At 48.5% G+C, this 21,367-nt stretch overlaps 1 pseudogene; it reads left to right on the top strand.

The window, feature by feature from the left end:
* The first annotated feature begins 420 nt into the window (after nucleotides 1-420).
* LOC127203375 (60S ribosomal protein L7a-like) lies at nucleotides 421-18,155 on the top strand (annotated as a pseudogene).
* Nucleotides 18,156-21,367: the final 3,212 nt, after the last annotated feature.

Here is a 21,367-nt window from a genome sequence, read left to right as displayed (position 1 = left end):
TGTACTTTCAGTTGTCATAGAATGCTCCAAACACCCTCCAGACTTCCTGAAGAGGTTCATTTCCTAAACTCCTCATGTCTGTTTGTCCTGACTCTTAACTAAATAGGTCTGGATGGTACTTACTCTCAATGAAGCCCCGTTGCTAAGGATTATTTAAAGGGAAACCAGCTGTGTATGAAGGAAGGTAAAGATGTATAAGCGTAGCAGGATGTGGTGATGTTAGTGCTGCTGGTGCTGCTGGTGCTAATGCTGATAGTGGTGATTAGTGGTAACCATGGTGAAGATAGTGATGCTGAGGGTGATAATGACAGTGCTAATGATGGTGGTGGGGATCACAACAGTGACCAATAAAGATTGATAACGGTGATGATTGCCACAATAATTACAACAACCATCGTGACCATGATGGTAAGAGTGACGATGACGACAAAGGTTATAGTGATAACAATTATGATAATGAGGACCATAGTGCTGAGGGTGATGTCGCTGATGGTAATGATGATGTCGAGGATTGTTATAGTGAGGACAATAATGATCATTGTGGTGATGCTTATGATGATGCTGATGCTGATGATGTTGGTGACAGTGGTGATGGTGGTTACAGTGATGATAATGATAATAGTGGTGGTGATAACAGTGACGGTTACAATTTCATGCCTTGTTCAGGGTGCAGAGGTCTGTGTGTGTTTGGTCATTAACACTCATTACAACTTCATCTTTCCTAGTAAGGAGAACCAGAACCAAGAGCTCAGTAAGATCCCTGGGCTCTAAAGACCACACTCCTGACCCTTTTAAAACATCCCCTCCGCAGGTAAAGAGAAAATGATGTAACTAGGGAGAAACAAAGATGAGAGACAGCATCTGTGCCCCAAAGATGACAGGCTCCATAGACAAGAAGTCACATCACAGCCTGAGTAGTTACTCACTTGGAGGGAACAAATGTCAAACGAATGCATTACTGAAGGCCAAATGAATGTCTCTAAAGCTACTCGGTGGGAAGCCTAGGAAGGCCTGAGTGCTGGGAGAAAACTTCTTGAAAGGGACCCTGAAGGCTGTAGGTCTGAAAGCAGACCTTGTTTCTCTGATTTTTCTCACTGAGTAATCAAGAGTCATTATCTCCTGCCCTTGGATCTGGGCCATGTGTGACTTCTCCCACAGACCACATTAAAAAGATACCAGCACGAAGGGCTCTGAGATGGAGTCTAGAAAGCCCATCTACATCTCCTTCGTTCTGCCCAAGCCCTCACTGTTGGGATCCTATGACACAGAGAGATGTCACCTGAGGGTGCCTGATGGTTGGAACCCATCCTTGCGGCTCCTATTTCAGAGCAAGAGCCTTTGGCAGTGCAGCTCACCAGCGCGTCCATACATTCTTAGTGAAACAGTACAAGAAACATGGCGGTTAATCATCAGGAAGTATTTTTTTGGGTGACTTATTCCCCGCCATCAAATTTAGGTTCAGATGCAATGCAGAGAGATCCGACCACTGTAAGTGATCTTAAGACAGCAAGACTCAGAGGGGTTTGTCTCTCTAGTGTCACCAGCAGCCTGCAGGAAGGACTCTTCCTTTGTCCAGGACACTGGGCCCTTGTGGCTGCAAGATGACTATAGAATGCAGGCATGCTCAGAATGGTGACTATCCAAGGTCAAAGGACCAGCAGGAGCAGCCTCTATCCCTCAGATGAGGGCCACTGATAGCAAAGCCCACCACTCAGCCTGCTTGCTTCTACCTTATGGGCCAGGACTGGATCACATGACCATCTCTGCTTCAGAGAAGTCTGGGAAACTGAGTATTTCCAGGTATACTGGGTTCAAACTAAATGGACTGCTCTGAGGTGAGGGTCGGGGGTGGGTGGAGAGGCAGGTCAGATCTTGTTCAGCTCTCTGGCATCAGCTATTGTGTCTAAGGCTTACTAGGTCCTCAGTCAACATTGGCTGCCTTTTGACACGTGACAGACTGAGCAAGAAAGACCCAGCATCAGGAGATTAGGGAAAATGTAGGGTGTTAAGCCAGGGGTCAAGGGCCAGGGGTCAGAGGTCAGGGGTCAAGAGCTGGGGCTGTGGGAAGGAGGAGGGGGAAGGATGGAGAAGGCGGCAACACCTTTATATTCTCAGTTCTGAGACACTAAACATAAAGGAATTCTTATGATTTAGGAGCTGGCAGCAACCTTGGATCAGACTGGTTGCAACAGACGTCAAGGGGGAAAAAGGCAAAATCATTTTCACTTAAAGAAATGAGGGAGGGGAAAATGACCCCAGGAGCCCAGCCTCACACTCTGCTGGGACATCCATATGTATCCCTTCCTCAGAGATCCTTCTAAATCTGGAGTGTGCTGGCTGCTGTCTCAGAATGAGTGAGACCTTAGAGGCTGATTGGTTTCGCTCTCAGGAAAACCGCCCTGCCAGACAGCCTAAAGTTGCCTTCCCTTTCGTATTACTGCATCTAATAATGGCTCCCGGATCAGCATGAGAACCTGGTACCCTCCTGGATGCTCATCCCAGCTGATGCTTAAATGCTTCCCTCTTCATTGGCTAAGCAGTTTAATACTTTCAGGATTACCAACTATCCCTGGGCCATTATTAAACTTTCCTCGCTGGTGGGTGGGGGCTGGAACTGGGCTGGGAAACTACCCCAAGTCATTAAAAGTAATTTGGTTCCAGGTAATAATTATGATCCATCTTGCATGGCGCTCTTCCCAGCCATTGGGACTACAGAGGCCTCCCTCCACCTGTACTTGTGGACAGGGCCCCAGGGGATACAGGGCAAAGCTGGTGAAAGGGAGGGGGAGCGGGGGAGGGGGGTGTGAGAATGGTAGCAGAAGCTAAGAAGGGAGCTGGAACTCAGGACTCAAGACGTATGGTTTGCAGTCCTCTCAATCACAAAATGGGGCGGGGGGGGGGGGGGGCAAAAGAGAGGTGGGCTGTGTATCTCTCTGTGGATCACAGTAGCTCGCCCTAACTCGAAGACATGGCCATGTTTCCTGGTGTGCACCTCACAGTGGTCCCACTGGGGGACTGCAGATGCAGGCTAAGCTGTTCCAGATGAATGGATAAGCAGGCTGTCTGAAGACCTGCAGGTACTGCCAGCCTCCCCTGCTGGAAGTCATCACGGAGCAACAGCGCTTGGGCACTAACAGGGTCCCAGATCGTTCAAGGGGAGCAGAGAGTCAACACTGCCAAGGTAGATGGGAGAAAGTCCACGAGGCCCCGCCCTCTGATGAAGAGCTATAGACAACCAACGGCTGCTGGGAAAGAGAGAGCTGGTATTCGTGGACAAGCTCCCTGAGAGGTTATCCAACTCCAAGCCCTAAAACATTTGAGCGTATGAGGAAAACTGGTCCCTGTGAGTTGTGTACACGTATGTCTACATATGCATAAATGTGTAATGATAATATTTAAAGCCATGACATTGAGAGAGAAGGAAGGGGACATGTGTACAGTCGGAAGCAGGAGAGAAGGGGGTAGAAATTATATACAGTATTCATGGATGAAGTGCTCAAAAGTCTAAAAATGAATTTAAAACATTGACTTGGCCTTTGTTGGCTTTTCAATTTTGACATTTTTACCATTTACGCCTGGCACAAGTTAAGCAGCCCATGAGGACCTGCGTGGCCCGCGTGCCAGCACGGTACCCTCCCAGCCTCTTTCCCACCTCTCTTTGGGATACGACATCACGGAATGTTGTTCTCCCTTAGAGAGATTGTGTGGTTGTGTTTTAGCAAGTCACCTTGTGACTGAAACTTGCATTTCTTTCCCATAGGCTTTGTTTCCAAATAAAATGACTTGACCCTGGTTGTAGCATTTGCCCTTTTAAAAAATGCCTCCTGGGCCTGAAGACTGGCTCAGTGGATAAGAGTGCTTGCTGTTCTTGCACAGGCCTGGGTTCTCAGCCCACATGAGAGCTCACAAACACCTGTCTCTCCAGCTGCAAGGAATCCAATAGCTCTTCCAGCCTGGGCTGGCACCTGCACATGCAGGGTGCACATACACATGTGCAAGAATAAAATACACAAAAGCAATTCTGCTCACAGGAGTGGAATTCCATAACTAACAAATTCTCAGTCATCTGAAGACTTTTCTTCTGTTTGGATGCTTTCTGTCCAATCACAGTCTCTGTCTGTCTGTCTGTCTGTCTTCTGTCTCTTTCACACACATGTGTGCGCACACATTCAAACACATACATACATGTTATCTCTGTCTCTGTCTCCCTCTCACACATACACACTTTCTCTCAGTCTCTTATTTCTGCCTGTTTTGTCTATCTGTTCTGTCTCTCCATATCTGTCTCCCTCTCTGTGTGTGTATGTGTGTATGTCTATTTCTTCTCTCTCTCTCTCTCTCTCTCTCTCTCTCTCTCTCTCTCTCTCTCTCTCACACACACACACACACACACACACACACACACCGCATTCTCTCTTTCTGATCTGCTTCTGTGTCTTTTTCTCATCTGTCTCTATGTGTCTCTGTCTCTCTTTGTCACCTCTCTCTCTCTCTCTCTCTCTCTCTCTCTCTCTCTCTCTCTCACACACACACACACACACACACACACACATACACACACACACACCGCATTCTCTCTTTCTGATCTGCTTCTGTGTCTTTTCTCATCTGTCTCTATGTGTCTTCTGTCTCTCTTGGTCTCCTCTCTCTCTCTCTCTCTCTCTCTCTCTCTCTCTCTCTCTCTCTCTCTCTCTCACACACACACACACACACACACACACACATACACACACACACACCGCATTCTCTCTTTCTGATCTGCTTCTGTGTCTTTTTCTCATCTGTCTCTATGTGTCTCTGTCTCTCTTTGTCACCTCTCTGTCTCTCTCTCTGTCTCTCTCTCACACACACACACACACACACACACCACATTCTCTCTTTCTGATCTGCTTCTGTGTCTTTTTCTCATCTGTCTCTATGTGTCTCTGTCTCTCTTTGTCATCTCTCTCTCTCTCTCTCTCTCTCTCTCTCTCTCTCTCTCTCTCCAGAATACCCAGAGGAGGACATGTGAACAGGACACAGGGAGAGACGGCCAGAATTCGCCAGCCAGCTCTCCATTGGCATGACATATGAGTCAGCACCAGCCTCCCCCACCCCCACCCCCGACACACACACAGCATCCAGCCCTACGGATGAACATTTTTTTGGTTGCAGCTCTAGCAACATCTTTGTCTCATTTAATCAACGAGCTCATCTGCTGGTATGCGAGCACTCCGGTGAGCAGCAGAAGGCTGGCACACTGGAGGTGGACAAAGAACCCAGCTCGCAGGCTTGTTGCAGCAGGGGGAGCGGGAAGGTTTCATCCTCCGCCACGGAAGTAATCCGCTTATGTCTGCTCTTTCAGTCTGCCCTGGCGAATGGCCCCTCGACTTCAGAAAGCCATGGGAGAAAACTTCCAGTTGGCCAAGTGTGGGCCAGATGCCTGGGCCAAGACTGGAGGCAGGGAGACTTGAGGACTAGACCCACAGAGCCTGCCCGATGTGGGGGAATTCCTGAGAACACTGCTCACCAAAACTGCCTCCTCTTCCCTGGCAGACAGCTAGCCTGCATTTCCCAGGCTCCTTTGCCATTCGGTGCTAATTAGCTGTGTTCCCAAGCCCTAGCCCACAAAAATGAGCAAAAGCCATCAGACCCGGCCCTTGGACACAGACCTTACCCACGCTCCCTGCACCTTGTGGCTGGCTGGAATGGTGGCAGCCCGAGATAAACCAGGAATTACATGTCACAGACAAGCATGGGTTCTCCTTGTGACCACAGGGGCGGAAGGCCCTACTCTTTACAGTGCACGGGCCAAAGTAAGAGCGAGGGCAATTTGGGGCCAGAATCCTGCTCCCGTCTAAGCACAGGGAAGAGATGAAAGTGAACCTCAAAGGGGGCTCACGTTTAAGCCTACCTTATACATTTGGGGGGGCTAGGGGGGCGGTGGGAAGAAAGGGATGTTCTCGCTTCGATAGTTGGAACAGCAGCCTTGTAAAGACCAGTGTAACAGATACATGTGACTTGGACAGGAAACCTTAAATGAAGGCAATTAGAGGCATTTGTGTCTCACCCCCACCTCCACCTCCCCCCCCCGCCACCCCCCACGCCCCCACCCCCACCCTCCGTCGATGAAGATGATGAATTCTAAACAAACGCCAGCGAGAGGGACCATCGCCCCTGGGGAGCATGGTGACCTGCTCCATGGCTGTGCACATTATTCTCACTGACTCTGTGGCAACATGAGTGTCTACCTTCTTCCCTCTAGGACCCCCAAAGCTATTATTCCAGAAACTTCACTCCACGAATGAACCCTGACAGAGACTCAAGGTTTTTCTGAGAACTTGTGGGAACATGACAGGGGGCGCCTTCCAAACTCAAGTGTAATCGTGAGGTTTGCACACACTAACCAGTGGGCACTAACTCTGCTGCCAATCAAGGTCTCCATGGAGAATGAAGAGGCTCCACCTCCTCTTTCCTCCAGAGGCAGAGCCCATGGTCAGTCTCCTCAGCTGCCCCCAGAATTTTGCCATTTTCTTTCCAGTCCCTGGGTTGCTGGCTTTGTCCGTCTGTAAAGAATGGCAGGAAATGTCTTCCATCCAGTTGTGGTGTCAGAAACAGGAATCTGTGCATCAAAAATGCCTATAAACAAGCCAGGAGTAATGGCGCATGCCTTTAATCCCAGCACTCGGAAGGCAGAGAGGCAGGTGGATCACTGAGTTCGAGGCCAGCCTGGTCTTCAAAGCGAGTCTAGGACAGCCAAGGCTACATAGAGAAACCCTGTCTCAAAAACAAACAAACAAACAAACAAAAAAGTCTACAAACAAATAGCACGGCTGCCCATAGCCTGCATGGTTTTTCTGGGTTTGCCTTATCTTATTATTTTCATTTATTTATTTATTTATTCATTTTGAAATAAGACATTATGCAGCCCAGATTGGCCTCAGACTCCTTATATACTCCAGGAAGCCTTGAACTCCTGGTTCTCCTGCCTTTATATCCTATGTGCTGGGATGACAGGCATGTACTACCATACCCAGCTGGGTGCTTTTGTGTGATACAGACTTAAAGGAATTTTCTACAATGTTAGTAAGGAGACCTGAGGAATCCCAAAAATGAACCGTGACCTCTTACCAGTTATTATTGTTCAGAATCAAATGGGAATAGGTTTTCTCCTTTAAAAAACAAAATAATTTGCAGGGCATGGTGGCATACATCTGTAATCCCAGCTATCTGGGAGGCAGAGGCAAGCAGATCACGATGAGTTCAAGGTCATCCTGGCCTACAAAGCAAGTCCAGGACAGCCAAGGCTACATAGTAAAAGCCTGTCTCAAAAAAACCAAAATAATAATAAAAATAAAAGTATTATTATTATTATTATTAATTATAAACTGGGCGATGGTTACATATGCCTTTAATCCCAGTACACAGGAGGCAGAGGCAGGCAGATGTCTGAGTTCCAAGCCAGCCTGGTCTACACAGCAAGTTCCATGATAGAACTATACAGAGAAACCCTGTCTGGGGTTGGGTGGGGGTACCTGTATAAGGGATCTTAAAGTCAAAGTTATATTTTGAAGGAAGCTTCTCAGGGCTGGAGAGATGGCTCAGTGGTTCAAAAACACTTGCTCCTTTTTCAGAGGACCCTTGGTCAGCTCCAATGCCCATGCAGGGTAGCTCACAACCACATGTTAACTTTAGCCCCACAAGATATAACTCCCTCTTCTGGCCTTCCTCCATACACATGCATAGGTAGGTTAGAGAAAACAACTCTTGGGTCCTGTGAAGCCCCTGGCACACCATAACGCAAGTTGCTGGTAACTGGGTGGGAAGTGATTCAGGAGTGGAGGGAAGGGATGATGGACGGAGGAGTCTTGGCCACAGAATGACCACAGGACCCTGGAGGCAGTTCAAGAGTCCTGAAAGCATTCACTGCCTCTATCATCACCCAGAGGCTCCTGGAGACTGGTCCTACCTTCCTACCTTCTGCAATGCAGGGACCACCTAGGGCCTCCTCCCACCCGCCCAAGCAGAAAAGGAGCAGAAGACTCAGTACATGCTTATGGCAGGAGCTAAAGGCCGCAGCTCCCCTGCTTTGGGGTGGGTGGAGAGGTTTTACCTCCGCCCTTTGGCACTATGACAATATGAGTGTTACCACATGCCCACCAACCTGAAACAGAAGTGGACACACAGCAGGGACAGCAGCTGCCTGCCAGGAGAAGCTCAAGTGAGGTAGGAGGCAGGATGCCAGGGCTCAAGGGATCCTGAAAACTTAACTATTTCTCCTCACACAGCCAGTGGGGAGATGGAGAGTGATCGTCCAAGCCCCACCCAAGTCAAGAGTCCTGGATTCGCAAGTCTCTGGCTCAAAGGAGTTGAGAACGGACAGTCTTCCTGGAAAGCAGATAAGGTCCAACGCACACAGCAGCACCAGGCCAGGAGCCCTTCAAAGCCACCGCTCCTGCCTGCCCCACGGCTTCCTGTTTTCTGCCCTGCTCACACTTCCCTCCCTTTGTCTCCCAGGCCCCAAAAGCAGAGCTCCGTGGAAGCACTGTGTAAAGCTCCCTGCAATGAGATCAAAGGCCTCACCCCACCGCGCGTGCCCCCACTTGACTGCCTGACCCACTGACTTCCTCCCTATCTGGTCTGGCTGTGCCACAGGCAGACAAAACAGCTATCAGAGGCCCGCAGAAGTTGGGCGGCTTCCCTGGCTTCCCCGGCTTCCCCGGGGGCCTGGGCTGTGGGAAACCTCAGCATCCCAGAGACCTGCTGATGCTGATGCTAAGCCGATAAAGGCAAGGGCTGTGTGTATTTTCACATGTATGAGACCAAAATGCCTGGAGCTAATTGTGGTTTTGGAGAGAGAGGAGAGAGAAAGAGAGGAGGGGGGAGAATGGGAGGGAGGGAGGGAGAGGGAGAGAGAGAGAGAGAGAGAGAGAGAGAGAGAGAGAGAGAGAGAGAAAGAGAGAGAGAGAGAGAGCCCAGCCTCTCTCACTAGTACCAGTAACGTGTGTCTCTGTTTGCCAAAGTTGTGGAAGCCACTGTGTGCCTGCACTCTCCAGTCACAAAAGCAGCCTGTTTGTGCACCCTGAAAGAGTTCACAGTGTGGGAAGTTTGTGTAGTCAGAACACAGAATATGCCAGACTCCCTCAGAAATGGTAGAAAACACCAGAAGGGTGTGGCACTTCTGTCACCTGCCCAAGCAGAGGAAGGACAGTGTGTTGGTTAGTTGTTTTTGTCAACCTGACACACTCTAGGGTCATCTGGGAATAGGAAACTTCAGTTGAGAAAATGCACCGCCCCCCATCAGATTGGCCCATGGGTATGTCTGTGGGGCATTTTCTCAATTAAAGGTGGATGTGGGACGGCCCAGCCCACTGTGGGTGGTGTTACTCCTTGGCAGGTGGGCCTGGTTGCTGTAAGAAAGCAGGCTGAGCAAGCCACAAGGTGCAAGCCAGTAAGCAGCATCTTTCCAAGGCCTCTGCGTCAGCTCCTGCCTTCAGGTTCCTCCCCTAACTTTCCCTTCATAATGTACTACACAAACTGTAAAAAGAAACAAACCCTTTCACCCCAAGAGTGTTTTGACCAATACTTTACCACAACAGAAAGCAAAGGAGGACATGCAGGCATCTCAGAACACTATGAGCCTGTGGGTGGGTTTAACTAGCATGACAATTTATTTCAGAAGCTTCATACTGGGTCAGTGAGGGTTCTGGGAATGCCCTCACAGATGTGCCTTGGGCATTTATAAAAGCCACCTGCCCTGTGTTATTCCAAAGCTTTGAGCCCATCCCCAGATTGTTCTGAAAGCCATGGGTAGGGATATTTGCCAGGAAAAGGAAAGGAAAATTCTCCTGTTTCTGGCTTAGACTTGGGGATGCTATTCCCCCCATCCCACCATCCATAGAAAAGCAGCTCCTGGGGTCCTGGTCCTGGCTAATCTGATGCCCCTGTGTCCAGAGGAGCGGTTTGTGGTGTTGTTTTGACTTTCTCTTCCCAACAGACGTCTGCACAGGATACAGAACGCTCATTAGCACCTTCCTCTCCAACAGCTTCTGTCTGCCTAGGAGCTCAAAATAAACCATGGCCAGTCTTTGATGGGGCAGGTGGCTTACAGATAGAGTGAGGGAAACAATGGTGTGTCTAGTCAGCCAGTTAAAGATCCAGGTCTCTAAGGAGGAACGTTATCAGGAAAGGCACCGATGCTACCATCTCAGGCCATGAATCACTCCCAGCCTGGAGGGTTCAGATTCCAGCAAAACTGCAGTGTTAGAAGACCTTCTAAATGCAGGTTTCCTATCAAGGCTCTGGGCAGGCGGGAAAAACAGTGGCCTTGCCTGTCAGCTTGCCTGGCTGCCGGTGCCTTCTGTCAATGTCCATGAGCATTTCTTCATTTGCTCTCACAGTAACTCAGCAAGGCAGATGGTCATCTATTTATCAATTAAAGAACCTTTTGGCTTAGCGAGGTGATGGTACCTGGGGTGGGAGCATACAATACATAATTGGTCTAGGAGACCCCGAAAAGTTCCTTGGGTCTGCCTGTCACTTTTCTAGTCAACTTAGACTCACACTGAGGTGGTGTTCTCCATCATCCCTAAAGGGGATGTGTCCTATCAACTGAGGATGGGCCAGCCAAACGTGGCACACAATGGAGCACGGCTCAGCCATGAGCTGTAAAGAAGGATGAGGTACCAACGGGCACATGACCCTGTGTGAGTGGACCACAGAAACACGATGACGGGTGGGGAGAGCTAAACACAAGGGGCCAGAGGAGGAATAATTCATACAAGCAGAAAGTGCCTGGGAATATGGGGCTCTGACACCAAGAATGGGCAGTAGCTCCAGGCTGGACACATAAGGCTGGGGTGCCTCCTATAGTGATACCAATGTCCTGGGGCCCCCCATCAAGATGATATGGTAGAGCACCCTAGATTACACACACACACACACACACACACACACACACACACACGCACGCACGCACGCACACCAGCCAGGCCTGGTGCTGTAGACTATACTCCTAGGTACCTGGGAAGCTGAGGCAGGAGGATTCCAAGTTCAAGAGCAGTCTACATAAATAAGTGAGATCCTGTTTCAATGTATAAAGCCAAAAGAGGTCTAGGGTGTAGCTCAAGGTTGAATTGCTCACCTGCTTGCCTGGCAGGTATGAAGGTAAGGTTTGATCCCCAATGCTGAAAATAAAATTTTTTTATCTTCTATCTACCTATCAATCATCTATTTTCTAATCTATTATCTATCTACCTATCACCTATCTACTATCTATTACCTACCTATCATCTCTGTTTATCATTTATCTATCATCTACACACACACACACACACACACACACACACACACACACACACAGACACACACACACCGCCGAGATGCTCCTCGCCCAGCATGCCTAACATAAAGGTAAACAGTGCAGAGACAAGGCAGCCGAAGCTCACACCTCACACCAGTAGGAATGGGACTCACCTCTGTGTAGCCAACAAAGAGCCTGCAACAAAGTCCTGAAGACAAAGGCCCAAACGATAGTCATCTGTGTCTCGGGGCTAGAGGCAGGAGCCTGGCTTCCCATGCTGCCTCTCTCTCCAGAGTGCCTCATGAGCCTGTACACAGTGTCATTCCCCCGAGTCCTCAGTTCCTGGCCCTCTGTGTATATCTGTGTTCTGGTCTCCCCTTCTTGCAAAGACACCTGCCGGAGCCCACCAGGACCACTGTGATACCGGTGTCATTTTATCCTACTTAATCCCTATAAAGCTGCTACCCCAAATACTCTCTCGTTCCGAGGCAGCTGGAATTAGGGCTTCTACATAGGAATGTGGGAGTGGGTGCGTGGCTGAGCCTATAAAGAAGTTCACTGTGAGAAATCACCTGCCAGGCCCTAGGAGAACTGCACACCTGCCCCTACAAGCCAACGCCTCTGCTCCTCAATAGAGGTCCCAGCAGAGTAAGATAATGCACGTGTGTTGGATTTATGCATAAACTTGACTCAAAGCAGTGTCAATCACAGCAGCCCCTAATCTGGAGACCACCCGTGTCTAGTGGGCTCTGGGTGGACATGGTTCTAGGTGCCTATGAAGCAGGACCCAGTGCAAATACAAAGCCATTTAGCCAAGGGACATGACATAGCCATATGCTCGGAGTCGCCCCAGGTTTACATGCCTTGCCCATGTATTTCATAGTATGCAAACCCCACAGTGGAGTCTCTCACCAGTGGATAAACTGAAGCCATTAGCCCAGGGCCAACCTACACATGGCCATGCAGGAACCCCCAAGGCCAGCCTATTTTTCTTTCCATAGTCAGCCCTTTTATGATATGTTTGGAAGTTGGGAGACTCAAAGGAAAGACAATTTGAATTTGGAAGTCTGCTTTTAAAAAAAAAAAAGAAAGAAAGAAAAGTTCCTCTCTCTTTTGAATTGCCTTTCTGAGGTCACATGGTCCTTTGTGCCCAGAATAGCAGTGAGACAGGATAGAGAAATCAGACTCTCTCTGGCCCTAGAATGAGGGTGGTGGTTGGGGGAAATTGACAGCTTTCTAAAAAGAGACCCAATGTAATGTGGGGGTCATCCACCATTCAGTGTTATAAGGCTGTCAAGACTGAAGGACACTGACTGGTGAAGAGCAAAGTGGAACTTTCTGGAATGATAATGTTCCCCCATCTGATGGGGTGGGGATGCCGGAGATGTTTACATTTTTTTTTTTCAAACGTCATTGAATTTCACTCCTAAAAAACCACCATATATATGCGTGTGTGCGTGCATTCATGTGTGTGTGTGTGTGTGTGTGTGTGTGCGTGCCTGTGTGCGTGCATGTGTGCGTATGTGTATATATATTTACCTCCATAAAAATAAGATCTTATCAAGTTAGTATTCAACTAAGAGAGTTGGAATACTAAGCCCAAAGTAGGACATCTTCATAACCATCCCCGGGGCCATCACTAAAGAAGAAGAAGAAAGAGTTTAGGTACCTGTGGATAAGGAAGTCAACTGGAGGTGGGCAGTTGATTGGTTCTCAAGCCACAAGGAGGTATTGCTTGAGCTTATGCTTCTAGCATATTAATGACATAGAGATAAGATATGCATGCTATATCTATGGGTCTCTGCCATGTTATACCAGGATAACCTACCCCACAAGCACAGGGTGGGGAGCAAGAGGCTATCCTGTTTTTTCTGTCTCCCGACTGATACCGGACTAGACCCTGAGCCCTTGTCACAATCCTGAAGCATTCTGGTTTGCAATTCTACACTGAAGGATGACTGTAGGATTCCAGAGAAGCCAGTATCAATATCCAAACACCATGGAGCTGTAGTTACTGCTACACGGAAAGGCTTAACATGGGTGCTTCTAGAAGGATGCTTCTTAGAGCTGGTATCATAGTGGGATTGGTCCATCTGCTGCTGCGGGAGCATCAGATGCCCCAACCTAGGCCAGATCTGCTGGAATGTTGGATGGTATTTTCCTCTATACTGAAATAGTCCCCTGAGGAAGGAGGGGGAGACTCCTGGGCCTCTGTGGGTAAAGGAAAGGTCACGTGTCCATGAGACCAGACACTGAGGAGATTCTGGAGGACCCCTCCCCAGCGGTATAAAATGGAGTAAACTGCTGGGAAAGGAGACCCTAACCAAGTGCACTGCATAGAAAAGAGGGGAGCTGCCAGCACAGAGCTTCATGGTTACAGCTTTTGAGAGTTGCCATCCATTTTGGGGTGAACTTTGCAATGACACAACTGCTCTCATGTCATTCCTTCTCCTGTGAAGTAACTCCTCACCCATATTCCTGGCAGTAACCCCAACAGTAACACAAGTTCACTGAGGTCACATCGCTTTCATTTGCCATGGATTCCCTTTCTGGGGCGAACAGACTTGTATGTGTTGCATCTCCCCAGGGGGTAAAAAAAATCTATCACACAACAGGGATCCTGGATGCTCTGTCTGTATCTATTCGTTGGCCAGAGAAAGGATGTGCTGTCAGTTCAGCTGAGTCTCCATAGGTTGGTCTCCAGGATAACAGGGGGTATGGAAATGGCATCCCTTGAAGTGGGGTGGCCTTCGAGGAAGTAGTTTTAGGGTTAGAGATCTCTTTAATGAGGCTGAGCTCAGGGAAACTCCACACACTAGTCATTTCATCAGTCATGATTGAAGAAAAGACAAAGACGAGTAAGCCTGACCCACAGAAGCAGCACGCAGACTCACTCTCAGCCAGCTTTCTGCCATCTGGCTATCAGGTGATTTACAGGGTGATTAAAGACTCCCGAGAGAACCCCCTGACTGTCCAATTGAGTAAAAGTCTATAATTTTCTCTAATTTGGCAACACCCACCTTGTGCATCAGGTAGGCTCTGCTTGCCCCTGACGGCTCCCTATAAAAAGTTCTAATGTTTTCTGCACCTGGTGTTGGCCAAGGCCAGCTTTAAGCATTTGATTCAAGAGGTTGGGATTTACAGTGCCCAAGGGAGGAGTCAGCCATGCTCAAGCCAAGTTTAAATTTGCCTCCCTCTGGAACCAGGCGGTGGAGGTCAAACAGACATTCTGCAACACATCTCCCTGCCTTGGCAAGTGAGGGTAATTATATTCAGGTAGGTACCATGAGGAATATATAAGATCCAAGCAGGGAAGTGCTGGGCAGTGACTGGTCCATAGCCAACAACAGGAGTGTATAAGCTAGGGAACAAGAGAGTGCAGAGCCCTGACCGGAGGGCAGCATGCCATGTCGCCTCTGACCTCTTTGAGCTGGGCGGCATTGGAGTCCAACACAGGTTACTACAGCACAGTTGTCACCTTGACAAGATCTAGACTCGCCCAGAAGACACGTCTCTGCATATGTCTGTGAGAGACTTTTCTAGATTGGGTTAGCTGAGCTGGGAAGAACTACACTGAATGCGGGCGGCACCATCGCATGGGCTGGGGTCACAGACTGAATAAGAAGGGGACACTGAGTTGAGCACTAGTGTCCACCTCTCTCTCTCTCTGCTTCCTGACTGGGACGGCCACGTGAGCAGCTGCCTCATGCTCCTGCCGCCATGCCTTCCCTCCACGATGGACTGTGTACCCTCAAACTGGGAGCCAGAACAAACCCTTCTATCCGTTAAGTTGCTTTGGTCAGGTGTTTTGTCACAGTGATTAGAAAAGTAGCTAAATCAGACCCACCTCCTAATTCCTTTACCACAGGGCAGGGGAGACACAGACTGCCATGAAGGTTGGCCTCAGAAGCTACAGTTGTTAAGCTATATATATATCTCTTATAGCTTAAATATGAAATGACCCTATAGGCCCCTGTTTGTAGGGGTTATAGCTCCCAGGGTTGTGGGACTATTTTTGGAAAGCTCTAGAAATTGTAAAAAGTGGGCTTAAGAATTGCTTTCAGGACTGCTCTCCAATTTCATTTGAGGTCTGTTTTATGGGAGGGAAACACACCCTTGTCCTGTATGCCTGGTTAACAACCTACTCCCCGGGAAATTGTAGACCCAGGCAGAGCACTTACTACTATCGTTTAACTAAATTGACCTAGCATTAAAACCACCTTCTAAGTCTTCTGTCTTGTGTTTATACCCTATAGCCAAATCGGCTCTCAGCCTCAATAGGAAAAGCCTCTCTTTGTAGTAAGAATTCAAAGACTCCTGAATGCCCAGCTGGCACAGGGCCCAGCCCAAACCAAGACATTTATTCTGCCTTCTCTGAGGCTCAGGAAATATAGCAGAAGAGAAGGTAGAAAACATTTAAGACCTGGAAAATAAGGGTGGGCCTGGGCGGCCACGAGATACCATCCTCTCTACTCAAACTTAAAATTGTGGTTACCTGGGCCTGCACAAGATTGGCCCAGTCGGCAATCAATCACCAAAAGGGGCGGGGCTCATGAGGTCATACCCTTCCCTGCTGACCTCTTGGCTATTGATAGAATCTGAGGAAGGAAGAATCACTGTCTTCAGCTGTATGCCCACTGCTGAGCCTATCAGACTCCAATGGATTGTTCCAAAACCCATAGTCACACAGACGACCCTGGTTAAACGCAGTGCGTCGCAGAAAGAAACAAATAGATATGAGCTTGAGAAAGAGGCTGTTGGGGGAAGGGAAAGAAGACAGGTGGAATGGAAAGGAGCAGGGAGAAGGTGGCATTTGGGAAAGTATTGGGGTTTTTTTTGTTGTTGATGTTTGGTCTTTTTAAGATTTATTTATTTATTATATATACAATGCTCTCCTGCATGTAACCACTGCAGGCCAGAAGGGGGCACCAGCTCTCATTGTAGAGCTGGGAATTGAACTCAGAACCTTGGGAAGAACAGCAAGTTCTCTTAACCTCTGAGCCATCTCTCCAGCGCCCTCCCTCACCACCACCTTTTTATTGTTATTTTTAATAAAAGATATTTGTAGCTCTCTTCTCTTGCTCAGCAAGATGCCCAAAGGGAAAAAAGGCCCCAGTCCCCTTCATCATAAATAAACAGGAGGTCAAAAAAGGTGGTCAATCCTCTGTTTGATGAAAGGCCCAAGAACTTCAGCATAGGGCAGGACATCCAGCCCCAAAACGATCTCACACGCTTTGTCAAATGGTCCCACTACATCAGGCTACAGCGGCAAAGGACCGTCCTCTATGAGCGGCTCAAACTACCTCCTGCCATAAACCCATTCCCCCAGGCCCTGGACCGGCAAACAGCTACCCAGTTGCTGAAGCTTGCCCACAGGTACAGGCCAGAGACAAATCAGAAGAAGAAGCTAAGGCTACTGGCCCATGCTGAGAAGAAAGCTGCTGGGAAAGGGGATGTCCCAACTAAGAGACCACCTGTCCTTCGAGCAGGGTAGATACAATCACCACCTTGGTGGAAAACAAGAAGGCTCAGCTGGTGGTGACTGCCCATGACGTAGACCCCATTGAGCTGGTGGTCTTCCTGCCTGCCCTGTGTGGAAAGATGGGGGTCCCCTACTGCATCATCAAGGGAAAGGCCAGGCTGTGGTGGGTAGTCCACAGGAAGATTTGCACCACTGTTGCCTTCACACAGGTTAACTGGGAAGACAAAGGTGCTCTGGCTAAGCTAGTGGAAGCTATTAGGACCAATTACAATGACAGATACCATGATGAGATCCGTCACCAGTGGGGAGGCCACATCCTGGGTCCTAAATCTGTGGCTCGCGTTGCCAGACTGGGAAAGGCAAAGGCCAGAGAACTGGCCACTAAAGTGGGGGAAATGGACCCTGCTAGGTTTTCTGTACATAAATATAATTACAAAGTTTAAAAACAAGTATTTATGAATGTAGAAAAATAGGGTCTAATTGGAGGGGGTGAACCCCTAGGGGGTGAACCCCCAGGATATTTTGTCCCTGGACCTTTCAAGCCACGCTCTCTGCTTCCTGTCTTCTGTGAAGATCACCCCTTTGTCTCGGCCCCTAACCACCAGGATGATCTACCCAAGGACACAGGAAAAAGGCACTACAGACTAAGCCCTCTGAATCCACGAAGCCACACAACCCTTCCTTTAAGTATTTCTTTCAGGCATTCAGTCACAACGAGGCTAAAGCTATCACAGCCGAAATCAAAGGTCAAGACAGAATCTTACAAGGTCTCAGTCTAGCCTTTCACACGGTCCTTCAACCCGTACGGGTGCACACACCTGTACCCCTGTTGCACTACATAAAGGAGAAGCTGATTTTAAAATCAACGTTGAGGGGCTGGGGGATGTGGCTTGGTTGGCAGAAAGCTCTCCTGACAAGCACTGATCCCCAGAACTGCATAAACTAGGCATGGTGGCATATGCCCGTAATCCCAGCACTTGGGGGGTAGGGGTGGGGTGATGGGAGGGGGGAACAGAAGGATCAGAAATTCAACGTCATCCATGGCTTCATAGTGAGTTAAGAAGCCAGCCTGAACTACAGGAGAGCCTATCTCAAAAAAATAAAAGTTTTTTTAAAAAAGAGAAAAGAAGAAAGAAAGGTTGGCGACGGCAAGGCTGATTCTGCTTAGAAAATTGCTCCTAACTTGTCTGCGGGCAAAATAAGATCCAGGCGTTTTTTTCTGACTTTTGTCTGTCCTCTTCGTGGGCCGTCTACCTGCCCCATTCAAGCCACGGGGTCTTAAAAGCCTTTTTCCCAAGTCACCTTTGCTTTCCTCAATAGATCTCCACGCCCTTTATGATTTCAGATCGGCAACCAAACATCGTCCCCATGGCAACCGACGGACGAAAGTAAACTTTTAATTACGCCGCCAAATGTAGAGCTGTCGCCAGTGTCTGCCACGCTTTCCCCGCAGCAGCAGACACCATTCTGGATTCTGTGGGCGGCCCCGCTTTTTCAACCCTCTGGGTGTTCGGTCTCTAAGTGCCTTAATGGGAGGTGTATAACGCTGGCATTTCAAAGGCCCCCAAAGAGAGCCTTTCATTTTCCACAGCAAAGTAACCGAACTCAAAACTTTTATTAATAATGTAAAAGGCTCTCACAGCGTGCGGAATCTGCTAGAAAAAATGCAAAGAAATCAGAGGGGACTTTACTTTATCAAAGAGCACCCGAAATAAAGGCCGGGCTTGGTTCTGAGGGGAGGAGGGAGGCGTGCCTACCTGGAGCTGAGGTCAGTCTCTTTTCTCCACCTTGTGTGACCTTAAGAGTGAGCGTCAAGTTGGTCCCAAGCAGCCCTGCGGAGTCCGCAATCATACTTGTGGGTATTGGCTAATGGCCCAGAGCTTTGGCGCTCCTTCTAGGGCAGAGCGGCAGCGATCTGCAGGTTGTGTCTTTATGCAGTTCCAAGCTCATCTCTGGGGGCGGCCCAGTTTCTCTTCCAGCTTCCGGCGGCCTGATCTAGGAAAAGACGTATCTCCAAAGCCAGACGTGGTGGCCATATCACACCTGCCACTTCAGCATTCCCAAGGCCGAGGCAGAAGGACTGAAATTTCTAGGCCAGCCAAGATTACTTAGTGAGACCCTGTTTCAAAACAAGCCCCACCCACCCCCTAAGAAAGTGTTATCTTTGATTTGGCACTGTTCTCTTCCAGGTGAAAGGTCATTGGCTAATCGGCTCCTCCTTCCTTTCTTTGCTTTCCCTGACTTTGTTGCTGATTATTTAAATTCCTGAGATTTTTTTAAAGACCTTGCAAACAAAAAACAACCCATTAATTATGTTGTATACTTTATTTGGTCAGCCCACTCAAATACGATTAGGTGAACACATGTGGTTTTATTTGCTTACTGAAACTAATAAAAGTAACATCATAGTAACAAGAAATTCCTATATTTATTTGTCCACATATTTCTCTCTCTCTCTCTCTCTCTCTCTCTCTCTCTCTATCTCTCTCTCTCTCTCTCTCTCTCTCTCTCTCTCTCTCTCTCTCTCTCTCTCTCTCTCTCTCTCTCTCTCTCTCTCTCTCTCTCTCTCTCTCTCTCTCCAGGGACTCACAGAGATCCACCTGCCTCTGTCTCCCAAGTGCTGGGATTAAAGGTGTGCACCACCACACCCAGTGATCTTCAGCTTTTTTTTACTAATTTTTTTCCTGCAGTATATTTTTATCATGTTTTCCCTCCCCCCCAACTCCTCCCTAGACCTCCCACCTCTCTACCCACCCAACTTTATGTTTTCTCTTTCTCTTTCAAAGAACAAAAACAAGCCAAAATACACCCCCACACAATGAAACTTAAACAAAAGACCAATGAGATGAGACAAAACAAAACAACAATGAAACAGGAAAGGCTAAAATGAAACAAAAAACTCCCCAAGAAAACTGGTGGTTTTATGTCAACTTAATATATGCTGGAGTCACCCCAGAGAACGAGCCTCAGTTGAGAAAATGCCTACACAAGACGCGGCTGTAGACAAGCCTGTAGGACATTAATTACTGATTGATGGGGGAGGGCCCAGTCCACTGTGGGTGGTGCCATTACTAAGCTGGTGGTCTTGGGTTCTATAAGACAGCAGACTGAGGAAATCATGGGGAGCAAGCCAGTAAGCACACACACCCCTCCATGGCCTCTGCATCAGCTCCTGCCTCTAGGTTCCTCCCTTGCTGGAGTTGCTATCCTGACTTCCTTCTGTAATGCATTACAGTGTGGAAGTGTAAATAAAATAAACTCTTAACTCCCCGAGTTGCTTTTTGGTCATGGTGCTCCATCGCAGCCACAAAAACCCCTAATTAAGACAAACAGTGAGTTAGTTTTGTGCTGGCCAATTACACCAATGCGCCAGGCCTGCCCTGGAATGTGGTGGATCCACCCACTGATGCTCCATTGGAGAAAATTGATTTTCCCCTCCGCAGCAGATATCAATTGTAAAAGCTTCTTGGTTAGAGGCAGGAGCGCAGGTGTCTACTCCCTCCGTTCAGTGCTGAGATCTTGAATGGGTTGAACCTGTTGCAGGGCTTGGCGTGCTATCCCAGTCTCTATGGGCTCCTATGTTGCATATGTCTTACGTGTCCATGAGATACTGTTTCCTTGAGTTAACCATCACCTCTAGCTTTCACAATCTTTCAGCCTTCTCTCCTGCACGGATCCCTAGGACTTGAGACGGGTGTGATGAAAGCATCCCACGTAGGCCTGAGTGCCCCAGTGTCTCTCGCTCTCTGCACATTGTCCAGTTGTCGGTCTCCGTGTTAATTCCTGTCTACTGCCCCACTCTGGACTGTGTCACTCTTCATCTGTCCTTGCTTTGTGACCCCCAGATAAGAGCCTTGATACATATAGGTGAGGAAGATTACAGATGGGGTCTCATGTTGGGTTTTCCTGTTTATTACAATCAGGCTGGGTTTGAGGCCAAATGCCAGAGACTACATGACAGTGGTGGTGTCAGAGTGGACACCAGTTCTCTCAAGGGACCACTGTATATTCACTCAACATCTCTCTCCTTGAATCCTCCCTGAAGGGTCAATGATCCTGTATCACTTCTAACTTTAAAATATAGAGCACCACACACAGGTGACACCCAAAAATAGAGGCAGATGAATCCACTGAACAGACGGGGACAGAGTTCTCGGCACTTGGGAAGACAGAATGGGGGAAGACAGAATGGACCTTGTCCACTCTCAGAACCAGGAATGGCTGGCTAAGCCAACTACACGCCTGTGCTTTGATAAACAACAGCAGTGACTCGAATTTGAGTTCCAAGCTGGGAGAGGGGTTGTCAGCTCCTGGGATAATCCAGGTAGACCACGTGGTTAAAGAAGAGGAGGTAGCAATGGTCAAAAGAAAACCACTTACAGGGTAGGCCCCAGCCATGACCTGTACCTCAACGCCCCCCTACACCCAGCGCTGACCTTGGAAAATCCATTACTATACATCCAACTGTGGAGGTCAAGCCAGGACTCTGGGTCAGCTGCCTGTGTGGAAAGTATCTTTTGATGATTGATTAGCTAAGGCTACAAACAGCTCAGGCTCCAAAGCCCAGTTCCTCAGAAAGTGCTAAGCGGTGTTGTTAGGGGATC

Source organism: Acomys russatus, chromosome 19 (genome assembly GCF_903995435.1).
Source record: "Acomys russatus chromosome 19, mAcoRus1.1, whole genome shotgun sequence".
NCBI lineage: Eukaryota > Metazoa > Chordata > Mammalia > Rodentia > Muridae > Acomys > Acomys russatus.
The sequence above is the reverse complement of the archived record's forward strand: the minus strand, read 5'-3'. Positions and strand labels throughout refer to the sequence as shown.